Genomic DNA, 16,988 nt, shown 5'->3' on the forward strand with positions numbered 1-16,988 from the left:
CTCTATCCTCACAGGTCAATTTTTCTGATTTTTAATTGTTAAAAAGGAAATACATCTATGCACATAATGTTGTATATTTCATATTTATTGAAAACCTCTAGGCTGTGTTTTTACAAAAAGAAATTCAAGAGTCTTTAAGCATTCAGGAGTCCCTTCACAAATTTCAGAAGGGAAAGAAGATAAAGTAGTTTGAGTGTAATCTGTGGAGGGGATATTTTTCAGACATCTAGTTTTTTCATATCTCTAAAAAAAGGTGATTCTTTAATATAACTTTCAAGATAAATTTTATGTAAGACATTTCAAAATATACCTGTAAAATATAAGCATTTAAAAATAGTGTAAGTCTAATTTGTTTTCAGTGAAATAACTATGATAGATGAGAGTAATAAAAGTAATGTCTCATGAAACAGTGCCTTTCTCATGAAAGAACACAATTCGAACATTAAACTTCATCTGTGGTTGCCTTTTTCATGAACATGACCCAGTCCCCCTCAAGCTGAGTGTCACTTTTGCATGCACATTCAATATGATAAATGTCATCTTGGCATGTGTTTTACATAAGGACAGCTAAGCCTGTGGGTAGCAAACTATAAGGCCTGAAGGTACATAGGCTTCCTTTTCCCTTTGCTCTTTAACATTTACCCCAAGGACTCCTGAACCAGACTGTGTGATGTGACAGAAAGAGCAGTGGAAAAGGCTAAAATTTTTAGTTCCATCTCTGGCACCTTTGAGCCATGGGAAACTGGATGAAACCCTTGTTGCCTCAGAGTTTTGAGGTCCTTGTGTCTAATGTGGAGGGTAATTACACCTGAGTGCTTCCTAGAGAGGACAGCACAATCAAATGAGACAATGTCAGGGAACATGCATGAAGAACTGCACTACACACAAAGGAAAAGAAATCTGGATTCAAACTTTTATAGTTCTCTGGCTCTTGTTTCAGTTAGGAGGAGTTTCCTAAATCCAGTCCTTTTTAGGGTTAGCTCTAACACTTTGTAATGATGCGGGCAAGGTTGGGAGATGTGCACTCCGATCATGCAGGAGAAGATCTGGTACATTTGTTTTCTACCTCAGTTAACCTCTGCTGGAGGTCATAGACAGGCCATCGCTCAAAGTTCCTTTTCCTCTGTGAAGTTGTCATGTCTTCAGATGAAGAGACAGCCAGGGGTGAAACATTCAGTTTTCTAAAATGCTCTCAGGGAAAGAGAACATTTTCCTCACATAGCTCCCTTTTTCACATTTTTGTAAAAGGCATAATTGTTTTTCTTGCTGTCTTCATTGCTTATTTGTCTCAGTCAAACTTGTGTCTGACTGTATCATCAATGGGCTGTGGTCCATTTGGGTGATATTTTAAAACAGTGTAGGGACAATGTGTTTCCAGGGCCGCATAGGTTTCATAATGTTAAGGCTACTGTGAGTAAAAAGAGCTCACTGTTACATCAATCCCAACTCATAACGGCTCAGGCACTTTTTCCTATTGGTGCTCCTTTCATTTAACATCAAAACATAAGAGGGAACACTTTTTAAAGATATGCAGGCTAGGGCTGGGGATTTAGCTCAGTGGTTCTGATGCCTGCATCGCAAGTGCAAGGACCCGAGTTTGATACCTGGTACCAAAAAAAAAAAATTTTATATATATATATATATATATATATATATATATATATATATATACAGGCCAGGGATTTAGCTCAGTGGGACCACGCCTGCCTTGCAAGCGCAAGGTCCTGAATTTGATCCCCCATACCGGAAAAAAAAAAGATATACATTGTTTCATGCTAGATTAACATTAGTCATGGGAACAAATTTTTCCATTTTATACCCAACAAATACCATCTGAGCACCTACTATCTGCTTAGCAATATTCTCAGAATGAGGACATAAAAGCAATGGTAACATAATTTAGTAACTGTTGAAACCCCATTATACACTAGGTACGGGGCCACATGCTTCATAGGGATTTAGTTCTCACGACAGCACTGAGAAATAGATATTCTTGTCTCCATCTGCTAGAAGACAAAATAAGACTTAACAAAGTAAAGTAACTTGTGCAGCTCACCATTCAACAAATATGTATTGATTATATGTCAAATATTAGTTGCATCTTCCTTCCCCTGGACATTTACATAGGATGGTCTCAAACCATTCAATTACCAACTTTTGAAATCCTAATGCCTTCCCACATTTTCCTACTAATTTCCTTGGCTTTCTCTTGGGTTCTAGCTATCATTCATCTTGAATGTAAAACTTCGCCCTTTCCAGGTTTCCACAACAAAATCCTCCTCATTAAGCATTTGTCTCTTTGCATTCTTTTGGAAAGTTTGAAGGCCCTTCCTTGAAGGAGTTTCATGTTCTGCAATTTATAATTTCAGCCTCTCTGTCTCTGTCTCTGCCCCGTCCCCCACCCCGTTGCAGAGTTCTGCTGCTCTCCACAATTGCTGGGGTCACGCGTACATAGTAACCCATTATGATGCTCTATAGAAATAGAAGTCTTCCATGTCACAAGCTCCATGTTCCATGCATCTTGAATGGTGTGATAACACAAATGATGTTGGGTCTTGAGTTCCTGAAATCCTCCTGGGTGTTAAATCTTTAAAAAATTAAATGCAAATGCCACTCATGCATTTAGTTTTTAGTTCAGCAGTATCACTGAACAAAACACATGGCCTAATTCTGATTCTTAAGCAATAAACTTTCTAATTTTAAAAATTAGGATGGGGAAAATAATATAAAATACCATATGGTTTACCTTTTTAATCTTATGTTCTTCAGGTCCATTATGGAGGAAGTTGGCAGATTTTTTTTCTGTGGGCTGAAAATTGAATATTTTTATTTTGTGGGTCTTACAGTTTCAGTTGCAACTACTCACCTTTCTTTCATATAGTGACAGCAGCCATCAATAGCACATGAATGAATGGAAGGGCTGTGTTTCAATAAACCTTTGCTTATGAGCACTTAAATTTGAATTTCATACAATTTTTATATCACAAAACATTATTCTTCACTTGGCTTTTTTCAACCATTTAAAAATATAAGAACCAGTCATAGCTATGTACAAAAACTGGCCACAAGGAGCTGTGGGTAGCCAACCCTTACTAGGGATTTTACCAAAGGAAAATGGTACTCTTCCCACCAAGTGCAAGAATGTCTATATTTCTTACTTTTCAGAAATGAAATATAAACTTCAAAAAATGTAATATATTCTTTGTTAAAGAAATAGATTTAGAATAATGGGTCAATTAGTATGTACTATTTTTGAGCCAGTGTCTCTAAAAGTGTGTACCATAGAACTAAATCTCTCCTTGATTTTAATGTTCCATTTTTTAAAATGCGAAGGGGAAATTCTATAGGATTTATCATTTAAGTTAGGTTAACACTCAACAGAACAAAGATGAACATGTGTATTTTTCACAAAAATCTTGAGTTTTTCAGAGCCATTCAATATACTGATGTAATTTATTCCCAGAAGAGGACGAAGTATGCAGAATCCTTAGCTTCCTAACCATCTCAAGGGAGAAATATTCTGAACTGTAGAGGTTTGCTATTCAAAATGTGGTCCAGGGACTACCACATTATCATCAACTGGAAATTTATAAAAAATTGACTGTAAGGCCATGGTCCAGAGCTACTGAGTCAGAATCTTCAGGTTAGTTGTAATTCCCCAGGTGTTTTGAATGCACATTGAAGTTTATAAGCAATACTAAGCCATACATAGCTTTACAAACAATACTTTAATTTAAGCTAAAAGAAAACCATTTGTAGAGGAGCTAAAAATAAGTGGTATGAAAGTAAACCCACTTCTCTGGTTAAAGATGATAACTCAATCTAATTACCTACTTTTATTTTTAACCTCTTCCTTTCTCATTACATTCAAATGTTTGTGTTTATTTGTCTTTTGTGTTTGTGGGGTTTGGAGATCAGGAGAGAAACAAGTCAATTGAAAAATAAATTTATAAAAGATACATTGTCTCCATAGTCTGAATATCTTCAAACCTTATAGAAAAATCATCATTTTGGAATCATAAATGTAAACCAGAAAAGGGCTCTGTTTTTATTTCAGATTCTAATAGAAACTTTAACCTTCATAGTAACCTTCCTTATTAATATATCCACAATTCTCTAAAAAAAAAAACCCTATGTCTCTGTTACATTTTTATTACTTGGAATGAGTACAGTGCTTCCCAGGTAAAAGCCCTACCATGTGCTTTTAACTCCAAGTTTGCATATTTAGGTAGGAGCAACAGCTAATTTTGGTTGCTGTTTATTTTAAGATTTCTGAGGATCTTGCATAAAATTCACAGTATAAGCTCTGCATTCCAGACTTATATTTGTTGAAAACTCCCATGATCCATGGCTAAATAGTTTTATATTTCTGAGTGTTTATTATGAATAACAGCTGCAGAGTTGTTCTGGACTTCACTGTTGGCAGATACTGTTTGGAAACTAAATGAGATTCTTCAAGAGGTTCATATAAATTTTCGTTGTATACTAGCAGTTCAAATGGCTAAGAAACTTTTCTATTGCTATTCTCAAGCCTCCCTCTGTTGTGCTGTTATTAAATTGCACCATATGATAAAAAATATGTTGTTGATTTTGTTTTCTAGCTGTAATGCTGATGTCTTTCTCTCCCTCTGCCACCTCAGAAAGAGTAAAGTGATTATAAAACATGGACATGAGATACAATTGAAAATAACGTTTACACTGTCTCTATTTGCAAAAATCTTTCCAATTTCCAATTTGCTGGTCCATTTTGCAAAAGTCAAGGATATAAAATTAAAAAATCATAAGACTCCCGGTGCACTGGATCTTCATTCTCCTTAGAGAAAGCCAGTGGAAGTATTTGGCATCAAAGAAATGAGTGGGCTGTGGAGCAGAACAGCATCTGGGCCACATACGAAGTTATGGTGGATGGATATACGTAAAAGTATTTCTGTGCTCACCACGCAACACTGGCACTGAGAAGACCCCGACTCCCAGCAAGAATTCTTTTGAGCAACTCCAGGGCAATGATAGTGTGTGAACAGTTGACCCTTGCTGTTGTCTACTGCAGAATACGGAAATTGTGCTTGTTCTTAGAACAGTCCTCCGATGTTTAAGGCTTCACTTGTTAGAAAACTCACTTGCTCAGGGTCAGAGATTTAGCTCAGTGGCACCGTGTCTGCCTCTTAAGCACAAGGTCTTGAGTTTGATCCCCGGTACAGGGGCGGGGGGGGACAAACAAACACAAAACCTCATTTGCTCAAATATTTCAGCCTAAGTTTCAAAAAAAAAAAAAAAAAGAGCCTTTGGGTCATATTTGACAATTCCCAAACAGTCAATAACTACCTATCTCATTCAGGCACCTTCAGTATAAATTAATAAACCTGAATTAGATCTTCGGCTCTTAAAGCGGTAACATGTTAACCATGTCCAGGGAATTAGGATTTATTCAGTATTTCATGCCTTCACTTCTTAACCTTTTTGGACATATTACAGATATTGCTGCTTCTCTGCTTCTATGGTTGTATCTTTTTTTTTTTTTTTTTTTTGGTACCGGGGATCGAACTCGAGTCCCTGCGTTTGCAGGGCAGGAGGCGGAACCACTGAGCTAAATCCCTGGCCCTTATTGCTGCTTCTATGAATCCATCTTTTCTCCAATTGAATTGCTGTTCTTATTGTGAATCTCTAACATCTGTTGTATCTCTGTGAGAACACTTATAATAAACTGTACTGCTTAATGCTGTGTTTATTTTAATAGGGAGGCAATAAAAATATCTACTCCATACAGCTATTGTGAGGATTAAATATATAAATACAGGTAGAACTCGTAGATCGGTGTCTGGTACAGGATACACGTACAGAAGTTATAGATACTAACCTGATCATTATTTAGAAGGCCTTTCACATTTTCAGTTTCTAAAGGTTTCCTTTGAGAGGATTTATGTTTCATTTTTTACTATTTTTGCCTTTTTAAACAATGAAATATGTAATTGTCCAATTACATATACATTCAAGGTATGCAATGTGAAATTTGATATATTTGTACATTGTGTATTAATTATGACAGTCACATTAATTAGCACACCCATCACTGCCCATGGTCACCATTACACGTGTGTATGTGTATATGTGGTAACAACACCTAAAATCTGCAACACATTTCAAGTAAGCAACATAGTGCCAATAGCACCTTGCAGAACACTGGATACCCAGAACTAACAAACTGTATCCTTGGACATCACCCAGTTTTCCCCTCCCTCATCATACCTCCATCTCTGCTGAACCTATATTACTCTACTCTATTCCTATATGTCTTACTTTTTTAGATTCCACATAAAAGTGAAATAAAATAATATTTGTCTTTTTGTGTTTGACTTGTTTCACTTAACATAATATCTTCCAGGTTCATCCATGTTTTCATAAATTGCAGGACTGTCTTCTTTTTTTGGCTGAATAATATCCCATATTATATACTATACTTTATCCTTTCATCTGATAATAGACACTTAGGTTATTAGCTATTGTTAATAGTGCTGCAATGAACTTGGAGATGCAGATTTCTCTTAGATGTTTTGATTTCTCTTATTTTATATATACTGTATACCCAAAAGCTGCATCGTAGAGTACTGAAGTTCTATTTTTAATTATAGAAGAAATTCCATACATAATGGCTATACTACCAACAGTGTGAAAAGGTTCCTTTTCCTCCACACCCTTGCCAACACTTATGCCTTGCCCTTTTTAATAATAACTATGCTTTTTAATAATAACCACTTATCTCTTATCTTTTTGAAAATAGCCAGGTATGAGTTGGTGTCTCAACATGGTTTTGACCTTCATTTGATGATTAATAATGTTGAGCATCTTTTCATATATCTGTCAACCATTTTTATGTCTTCCTTTAAAGAAGTGTCTGTTCTGGTTCTTTGTCTATTCTTATGTTGTTTTTTGTTTTTTCTTCTGTTGGGTTTTAGAAGTTCCTTGAATATTTTGAATATTAACCTATTATTGAATATGTGGTTTGCAAATATTTCACCTGCTCATAGTTGCTTTTTTATTTTGATGATTGTTTCCTTTGAAGTGAAAAACCTTTTTAGTTTGATATAGTTCTACCTGTTTACTTTTACTTTTTATGCCCGTGCTTTTAATGTCATATCCCAAAAATTATTGCCAAGATGTTGATAAAAGAAATTGAAAAAGACACAACTAATTAGAAATATATAGTTCATAGATTGAAGTAATTAATATTATTAAAATGGCTATTACCCAAAGCAATCTATAGATTCAATGCAATCCCTATCAAACTCCCAATGGCAGTTTTCACAGAAGTAGAAAAAATTCCTAAAATTTTATTTTTACCACAAAATACCCTGGATAGCAAAAGCAATCTCAAGAAAGAACAAAGCTGAAGATATCACTTTCCCTCTAAATCACAGAACTATAGTAATCAAAATGGTATGGCACTGGCAAAAAAACAAACACAAAGATCAATGAAACAGAATAGAGAACCTAAAAATAAAAATATAAATCAATGGTCAACTAATCTCTGAGAAGGGCACCAAGAATTACAGTGGGGAAAGAATAGTCTTTACAAGAATTGACACTGGAAAAACTGAATATACACATGCAAAAGAATGAAATTGGATACTTCTTTTTTGCAGTTTTTACTAGCACATGTTTGAAATACATATTACCTACTTGATTGTGGGTATGTGATGTCACATCTTAATTCTTTTTAATACCCCTTCCCCTCTTACCTCCCTTCAAAAATTGAATGCTTCTTAACAGATATAGAAAATAATTTTAAAATCATATCCAAAAATAAATCAAAACAGACTAAAGATTTAAATGTAAGAACTGAAACAATAAAACTTCTAGAAGAAAGCATAGGGGAAAATCTCATTGAAATTGATCTTAGTGATGATATTTTGGACATAACACTGTGTGTGTGTGTGTGTGTGTGTGTATGCATGTGCATGTGTGTGTGTGTGTGTATCGTACTGGGGAATGCCCAATACTAAGTTGTCCAGGGTGGACTCCAATTGCAATCCTCCTGCCTAAGCCTCCCAGAGTGCTGAGATTACAAGAATGTGCCACCACACCTGGCTCATTTTTACTTTTAAATATCTGATCTAGTAATTCTGATAAGTGGAGTAAAATCTATAGCTTTATGTTTCTCTAGATGATTACTATATCATCTCACTGTAATTTAAACCTGTATTTCTGCCTCATTGATTTGAGAAGCTACTTTTATCATATACTGAATTCCTGGTTGGTATTTTGAGTCTCTTTCACTTGCCAGAATGACATAATTCTCAGAACTTTGGAGTTTGTATTAATATTTGTTAGATATAGTTCCACATCATTAGTCGTCTTCTGGTGACCTTTCTCATTTGTTTTTCCACTAGCTCATATACTGTGAAGGCAGGAGATGAAGAGCAATAAAACATGGTGATATTTTGGGAGTAGGTAGGTATGTTCTCAAAATTACAAACTGACATCTTTGTGTTATTGGGCTTCCTTATCTAGGTATATGGTTTTTTCTTTACATTTGTTCCAAGTTTGCTTTTGTTTAGTTCAGGAGTGTTTCCTCTCATTTGTTTTGTAAAGTTTATTCCTAAATATTTTATCTTTTCTATTACCTTTTTAACAATTTTTTTCTTTGGTTATGCCTGCTAACTGGAAATTTGTGAGCAGGAACACTTTTTTTGATATACATCAACTATCTCCTAAAGTATATCATTGTATATAATGATTTTTCAGTTGATTTTCTTAAGTTTTCCAGGTATATAACTATATCATCTAAAAATGACATAATTCTGTATCATCTAATCACTTTCTCTTATATCATTTTGTTACCTAATATCTCAGGTCAGTGTTGAATGCCAGCATGCTGACAGGCTTCTTTATCCTCGTTCCTCCTTTAGGGAATATCTCAATGTTTCTCTGTTAAGTTAGATGTTAGCTTTTGGACAGAGATATATTTATTTTATTAAGTTAATGAAGTATCTATTGATGACTTTTATATTACATGTTTTAAAAAATAAGCATCCAATTTTGTCAAATGCTTTTTCAGGATCTATGAAGATGGATGAACTCATGGTTTTTCTCCTCAGATTTATAATGTAATGAATTAGACTAATCTATGTCCTGATATTGAAGCATTCTTGCATTTCTGGCACAAATCTCATATCTTTAATGAATACTTGAATTCTATTTGCTAATATTTTATGATTTTTACAGTAGTATATATTAGTGAGCTTGTTCTATAAATTTGTTTTGTACAATCTTTTCTTTGATCCACTACAACATAACAGATAAGCAAAACAATCAGATTATCATTATATCATTTTAATACAACAATCATTAATTGTATTCATTATTAGATGAAATTCTTCTATAAGAAGAAACTTATTTCAGCCACTTTTTTATTATATGCAGGTCCAGCTGATACTGAAAGGCAGGTTAGATACTTCATTTACCATTTGCGTGAATAATGAAGTGGTTTCCCAGTGTTTCCCAAAGGTAACCAGTGAGGTTTTATGGATCTCTACCAGTATTCTTATTAATTAATGGCCTTTCAACATATTTGATGGCTTTTAATCATTACTACGATGATGATGGTGATGATGATTAATATTCAAATTCTCACACTTCAGCCAGGGGAAATTTGGCTCTAGAGTCTTTGAAGGTGTCACTGTGTGCTTGTGTGTCAAGGTTTCCAGAGTCATCTTGCATAACCATCCCCTTTAGGTCCAAAGAACTAGATCTTACTTCCTTTCACTTATCACTATCTGGTCCTACAAAAAGGCTTGGCCTCAGGCAAGGCAGCTCAGCTGAAGTTGCTGCTGCAGGATTGAGAGCTGGAGGCTCTGTGTTCATCCATTGCAGCTGGGTCCATCCTGCAGGAAGGAGCTCTGGGTGAAGCATCCTCTTATTCACTACTGATGGACGTGTCCAGTCATGTGAGTGAGGTCACCAGGAAGAGTGCCAGTATTTAACCAACATTTATTGTGTCTCAACAATATTGGGCAGAAGAGGAGCCCACAAAGAGAAAGGTAAAGACAAAAAGAAGTAGAAAGAAAGCCAGCAAAGCCCACGGTTACTGAAGTCTGTTTCTTCAGGTTTTTTGCATGCTTTTGTCTCCTGGTCACTTAGCATAATGCCCAACCCATATGAAGCTCATTAAATAAATGAATGGAGCCAGGACTGGTGATGCTTGCCTACATGTCCAGTGCTCTTGAAGGCCGAGACAGGAAGGTTTAAGTTCAAGCCAAGCCTGGGCAGCTTAGAAATTTGGAGAGACCTTGTCTCAAAATAAAATTAGATAGATAGATAGATAGATAGATAGATAGATAGATAGATAGATAAATAGATACATAGATAGGCTGGGGATGTATCTCAGTGCAAAGGTTCTGCGTTCAATCCCTAGGACCACTAAGAGAAAAAGAAAAAGAAAGAAAGAAAGAAAGAAAGAAAGAAAGAAAGAAAGAAAGAAAGAAAGAAAGAAAGAAAGAAAGAGAAAGAAGAAAGAAAAAAGAGAGAAAGAAAGAAAGAAAGAAAGAAAGAAAGAGGGAGGGGGAGGGAGGGAGGAAGAAAAAGAAAGAAAGAGAAAGAAGAAAGAAAGAAAGAGAGAGAGAAAGAAAGAAAGAAAGAACGAACTACTGGTTTGGGCAAAACACAGTGACAGTGACAGTGGCCTGGGGACACCAGGGCAGAAGCTCCTGGGGTTGAGGTATGCATAATGATGCGGCACTGGGGAGAGCCCAGGCAAGGGCTGCTCTGTGAGTTGGCTTGACTGAAAAAGAAACACCTAGTGTTGGTGGGAATGGGGAGGACAAGAAAAATTTCTTAGGTTAGGTTTTTTATAGTTGTTTAATGTTTCTGCTTTGCTTTGTTTTGGTTGGAAGAAACCTAAGAATATTTATACACTGAAAGGAAAGAGCAAGAGAGGACAGTGAAAGAAAAGAAAGGATTACTGAACCCTTACTCCTCGGGAGGCAGGAAAGGTTAAGATCCTCAACACAAATCAAGAAATTGGGCTTGTGGACATTCAATAAAAAAGTAAAGTATAAGAATGATAAATACAGAGCTAGCTATCACAGGTGCTGTTAATAGTGCTTCATATTCATTAATACTGGTTGCTGTATCTGTGCTTTTTTTCTTAATGTTTGCAAGGAGGGTGTGTGTGTGTGTGTGTGTGTGTGTGTGTGTGTGTGTGATGTAGTTATGTATTGAGAAAGGACAGACCAGAATGAAAAAGAAAGCCTCTATTCTTAAAGTAATATAGATCAGAGAGAGGGCTTAGCCAGGAATCTGAATCCCTGGGTTCTAATCTCAGCAGGACCATATATGTCTCTGGGCCCAAAGAAATGCCACCTTTGTGGATTGGAAACTTTTACAAGATACTTCAGAGTTACATTGCAATCACATGCTGATTAGATATGAGGTGACAAGAAAGAGGAAAGAGCCAAGAAGGACTCTCAGGTCTCTAATTTTGAATAATTGAGTAGATGGTAGAAATATGAAGGAGACATAACAATACTAGATTATAAGGATCCATTCAAATAGTGTATATAGTTAATTTTTATGTAAATTAAACACATCCTACCAAAGATGTTAATGTTAAGAAATGGGTATTCCCTAAAAATGTGGAATATATAGAACAAACTATAATTAGTTTAAGTGGGGAGCCAAAGTATAGTTTCAGGCCAATCGCATGTGATATAAGAAAAAATCAAATAATTTTGTTAACTTAAGAGAGGTGGCAAGAATAGATATGCAAGATTTTTAACAATGTGAATTTTCCTGTATTCTTATTTATCCTGAAGTGCCATTAGTCTTGTTATTTAGCTTACCCATTATTTATTTCGAAACAATTGCATTACAGTAAGAGTAGATAAATACAACCCAGGAGTATAATAGATCACTGAAATGTTGGCTGCTTTAAACAAAAAGGAGTATCAAATCAAGTCAATTTCTCAATTGCTGTTCTCCTGGGCACTAGTACATCATTCAGAGCTGTCAAAAGGTGTTGTCACTCCCAAGCTTCTGTGACACACAGGACTAATTGTCTGCAGCCCAAGGCATTACAAGTCCCACATTTAAAGGCATCAGGACAGCATCTTCTGAATTATCTGATTGCTCTAATTCTTCTATGTTAATGGCATGATAATGGTATTTTAAATTCCTTTGTTTTATATTATGATTTTCACTCACCTGCTGGGGTTTAATCAAGTACTTCCTCTGCCCACAGATGATTCAGATTTTTTTCCAACCATCTGTCTTCGTGAGTTTGAAATGCATTTTTAAGTTCTCTGTATTTCATATGACTGTCTTACAGAGCATAAAACCCATCTTGATCTTTGTTCCAAATATCTCAAAAATCCAGATAGGTGAAGTTTTTCCAAATTCCCTCATCTGACTTTCTCATCACTGCTTCTGCTGCCTACCCAAATTAATACTAAGACACTATAAAAAATATTGTAAAGTTTTTCACATTCACCACTAGTAGCACCATTAGTGGTACTTCTTTCAATGTAGCACATCAATATGATTATTCTAGGAAAGAAGGCTGAAGGGGACAGGAGGAAGGGAACAGAAAGTATATAAGGCAAAGAATACAGGGCAGTCAAGCCGAACTAATGCATAAAACAATTACCCATTTTCTTCTCCATAACATCCAAAACAAAAGATGCTGTTTAGAGGTATGAATCTGACAGTGTACAAGAATGGAGGGGAGAGGAAATGAGAAATTAAAGGTGAGAAAAGAAAATATTAAACATGAGGCATTCCTGATCATTAAGCAAACAAATATTCTTTACAGTCAACTTTGATATCACAGTTTTTTGTTTTTTTGGTACCGAGGATCAAATTTGGGTTCTTGCGCTTGCAAGGTAGACAGCAGAACCACTGAGCTATAAACCTCCAGCCCTGATATCACAGTTTTTAAAACATTCTGTGGTTGACTATACTTTAAAGTTCCAGAAATGGAAGACTATTACATTATTCTTCCTCGTGAACTTTCATGTTTTATCTATCATAAAAGTAGTATATATTCACTAAGACTTTTAATAAAATGCTTGTGTGCACACATAGTTATACACATGTACATATACACAAAACTATAAGCCTGTTATATTCATCTAAACTTCATATGAATTTTCATGGTTACCCTTCAATATTTGGGAGTTCTATTTGTTTATGTAGCTCTGGAAAAATAAAATCCTATTGCAAAGAGAATTTAAATATTTTATTATGTTATTTATTTTTAATAATTACTCTAAAAAGTGAAACTAGGAGAAGCATTTTGCCTCAAGAAGTGGGTAGAGAAAGGGCCGGGGATTTAGCTCAGTGTTTCCCCTGCCTGCCTTGCAAGCGTATGGTCCCGAGTTCGATCTCTGGTACCAAAAAAAAAAAAAGAAGAAGAAGAAGTAGGTAGAGAGAGCAACAAATAGATATATAGGCAGAAATATCTTTATAGTGCATAAATAAAATTATTCTTTGATTGCTAGTGACTTTAACTACTTCAGAACTTGAAGCTGTTTTTATCTCTGTACTCTAATGAAGCCAATGATTCAGGCCTGGATTTCAGCAAAGGAAGAAACAGCAGAAGAATTTTGACAAACGGAAGGTATCTAACATACTCAGACAGGAACAGGAAACATTTTAGGCTGCCAGCCTAGAAAACATCATGAGGGCTGGCTCTCCAGAAACAGTTCATACATCTTGTCAGTTTACCAGCTACTGAGCAACATTTCCACTTTTTGACTCCTCCTATAGACAGTAATCACCAGTCGCTGCTCTTCGAGACTCCAGGTCGGTGTGTTTCCATGTAGAGAGTGTCAAGCTGAAGGACGCTGAGAAAGCAAACTGTGAGAAAACTCACCGTAAGTGCCAAACAGAGACGAAGACATCTCTATGCTATGAAATCTAATAGGAGCCACTGGAAATGCATGCATGCGCACAAAAGAGTAAAAGGAAATTCCCTAAAATGTTTTTTTAAAAAGTGTTATTTCTAGATGGCAGAATCACAGAAGCTTTCAGTTTTTTTCTTTATGATTTCTGGATGTTGTAGGAAGGATATTTTATAGAAAAACATAAAATTATTTTAATGAATAACCTCAAAAAGAAAAGTAAGATATAATTAATCATAAATTTAATATTATTTCCCTATACTTAGATATCAAGTCTTGCCCTCAGAATCATTAAAATTCAAAGGTCACACCAAGGATAAAAAAGGGGTGGGGGGACAAACTAAAATTCACTAAAAACAATAAATTGTGATTATTGAAAAGCTTCCTTCAACATTTCTTTTTTAATATAAACCATTTAATTTCTAACTAGACCAATAAATCAACTTCTAAACTTCTTTGTTTATTAGCATGGCCTACCTACCCTAGATAAACAATTGTGAAAAATTTCTGTTTATCATCATCAATTGTTTGAAGTAAATCAGCTTAGGTTTTTGTGAGGAGACAGAGAAAGAACATCTCATTACTTGGGTAAGTGGAAAATATCTAATGAAAGATAGCTTTTCTATAAAATCCTATATATTTACTGGAAGCAATAGAAAGTAATGTTTTATGAGGAATGGGCCCCAAAATAAGAAAATAATTCAATTAAAACAAAAATTTACGTTGAAGAACCCTAAGGAAATTTCTGACCTAGGAACATCATTAAGAAGTGAACAATTTGATAAAGTTGTCATTAATAAAATAGGTTCCAGATTATCTATTTTAGGGTTTTTTGAATAGAATCTTGTAGACCTTATATAGTGATTTACAAGCACATTCATTCTTTTAGAACTATCAGTGCCTAGAGCCTTTCTTTTTTATTTTGTTGCTGTTACTATCCTTTTTTTTTTTTTTTTTTTTTGTACCAGGGATCGAACTCGGGTCCTTGCATGCAAGGCAGGCAGCGGAACCACTGGGCTAAATCTCCGGCCCCTGCTGTTACTATCTTTAGTTGTTCCATTTATCAAATTTAAGTTAAAATAGTTCTTCAGTGGTTCTCAAAATGAGCCTTCTTCAGGAAAGAATGAAGGTAAAACCCAATCACATTCTCCTTATATTGCTGTAGACCAAGCATAGATACCATGAGTGCCTTCATTTTGAATTTTCATTTATATCCTTCATATTGCCTGTGAAATCTCACAATAAGAAAAAAAAAAAACAAGGCTCAACAAAGGGAAGACAGCTAAGCTAAAGCCCTAGTTTGGAGGTCTTAGACCAGGGAGAAGGTGAGGTCCCAGCAGTAATCAAGGAGGTGATAAAAATGGCCTAAAATTTGAAGAGAAGTTTGTCAACCATCTGCTCCTCTTCCTCTCAGAAATCAGTTTCCTGCACTCTTTGAGAGATTTTTATAATATTAATTAGAGCCTGGATTCGAGATGATGTCTACACACTGTTGTTCTACTAATTTCACATGGAGCACAGTTTCTATAAAACCCAAACTGGTATGTCCTGAAGGCTCTGAACCTTTATTTGCTGACTTAACTCCAACAGTGCTCTCATGTGTGCTGGGTCCTCTGAATTTGTTCCTGGAGTCTGGTTCCCAATCTGGAAGAGATTTCCAGCCCTAAGGATAAAGGCAAGCTGTGTAGACACGTGCCCCACATCCTGAGCAAGGACACTTCAGTCCTGATGTTTCCCGTGAAGGGTGACCAGCTGGCATGCAGACACACCCACCAGGCACCTCGCTCCATCCACTGACCTGCTTTCCCTCCTTGTTTCAAACACCTTCCAAGCATGTCAGTCCCTAAACTCACACTAACACTTTCAGCAAAACTGTTGTATCTTTATAATGCTTTTTGTTTTTTTTGGAGGGGGGGTTGTTTTGTTTTTTTGGTACCAGGTATCGAACTCTGATCTTTGAGCTTGCGAGGCAGGCGGTGGAACCACTGAGCTAAATCCTCAGCCTTCTTTATAACACTTTTAAAATGCAGAATTTTTAAGAATGTTTTCTCTTTTTTTTTTCTTGAGTAGTGCATGTTTTAAACTTTTCCCAATAATAATTTTTCCCAATAATAAATAGCACTGGGAAAAGATACAATAAGATGGATATTCTGCAAAACTCCCAAATTATTGCAAAATCACAATTTTTATCTACTATATTTAGAGCACATTTGATTTATCCTAACTTGGCATATTAGAATAGACATGGGGGATACACACAGCCTGATAGTTAAAATTTTGTCTGCATATGAATTTCCTCTGGCTTCTTTCTCTGCCAGGAAAATTTTTCCTGTTGTCAGTCAACTGATCTTAATATCTTCTTGGAACAGAGCAAACATTTTCAAGTGCAGAGTAAAAGTCCTCCCATGGCCCTAGGGAGAAAACTTTTTTTCCTTGGGCTGTTGATGTCTTCAAGAGAAATGACTTTAGTTGGTTCAGTCAGGTGATAGAAGACTCAGTTAATTCCATATAAAGGAAAATGTTTGAATACCAGTGCCACTGAATTCAAGTAAGGTGATTTGGGTAACTGTTTATGAAGGTAATCCGTGTGATAAATTGAATTAGGAGTAAATCCTATGTAAGCAACAACAGAAGAGTAATTTTGTAGTTTGCAATTTTTCATCTTTCTTTGAAAAACCCTCATCAAGATTTATTGTGAAACATGTTTATTACCTTAGGAAGAAATTTGGGCCTCTTGATCATGGACACCTTTGTTTTTAATTAGCTATTTCCAGTTCTTTGGGGAAAAAAAAGTTTTAGGTAAAATCAGTTACTTGGAGCCTAAAGAAGAAAATGAAAATACAATTTTATCCTAAGCACTATGAAGAGGTCTTGTTTTAAAGAAGATAAAGCAAATCTTAAGATAGCCTTATGGTAACTGAGCCAATGTCTCTGAGCTTAGTTCAAAACCATTCCAGCTCACATTTTTAAAAAGTATCAGTTAAATATAAATTTTTAACATAACAGAAAACAATCACTGAGGGAAACATTAGTAAAGCAGAATCTAGTGCTGATGGTCACTGAAAGGGAGGTTTAAAATCAGTTTGAATGTTGATA

General features: G+C 35.5%; 1 long non-coding RNA gene across 1 annotated transcript in view; it reads right to left on the bottom strand.

Moving 5' to 3' along the window:
- The window catches only part of LOC110345203 (uncharacterized), a 101,373-nt gene that overhangs the window by 20,803 nt on the left and 63,582 nt on the right, over window positions 1-16,988 (bottom strand). Inside the window, exon 2 of the long non-coding RNA XR_002388375.2 lies at window positions 2,747-2,809. This is a non-coding gene — a long non-coding RNA (uncharacterized LOC110345203). The remainder of the gene's footprint in view (window positions 1-2,746; window positions 2,810-16,988) is intronic.

The sequence above is a fragment of the Heterocephalus glaber genome, unplaced genomic scaffold (genome assembly GCF_053883595.1).
Source record: "Heterocephalus glaber isolate CG9 unplaced genomic scaffold, H.glaber_assembly_v1.0 deba00000809, whole genome shotgun sequence".
Lineage (NCBI taxonomy): Eukaryota > Metazoa > Chordata > Mammalia > Rodentia > Bathyergidae > Heterocephalus > Heterocephalus glaber.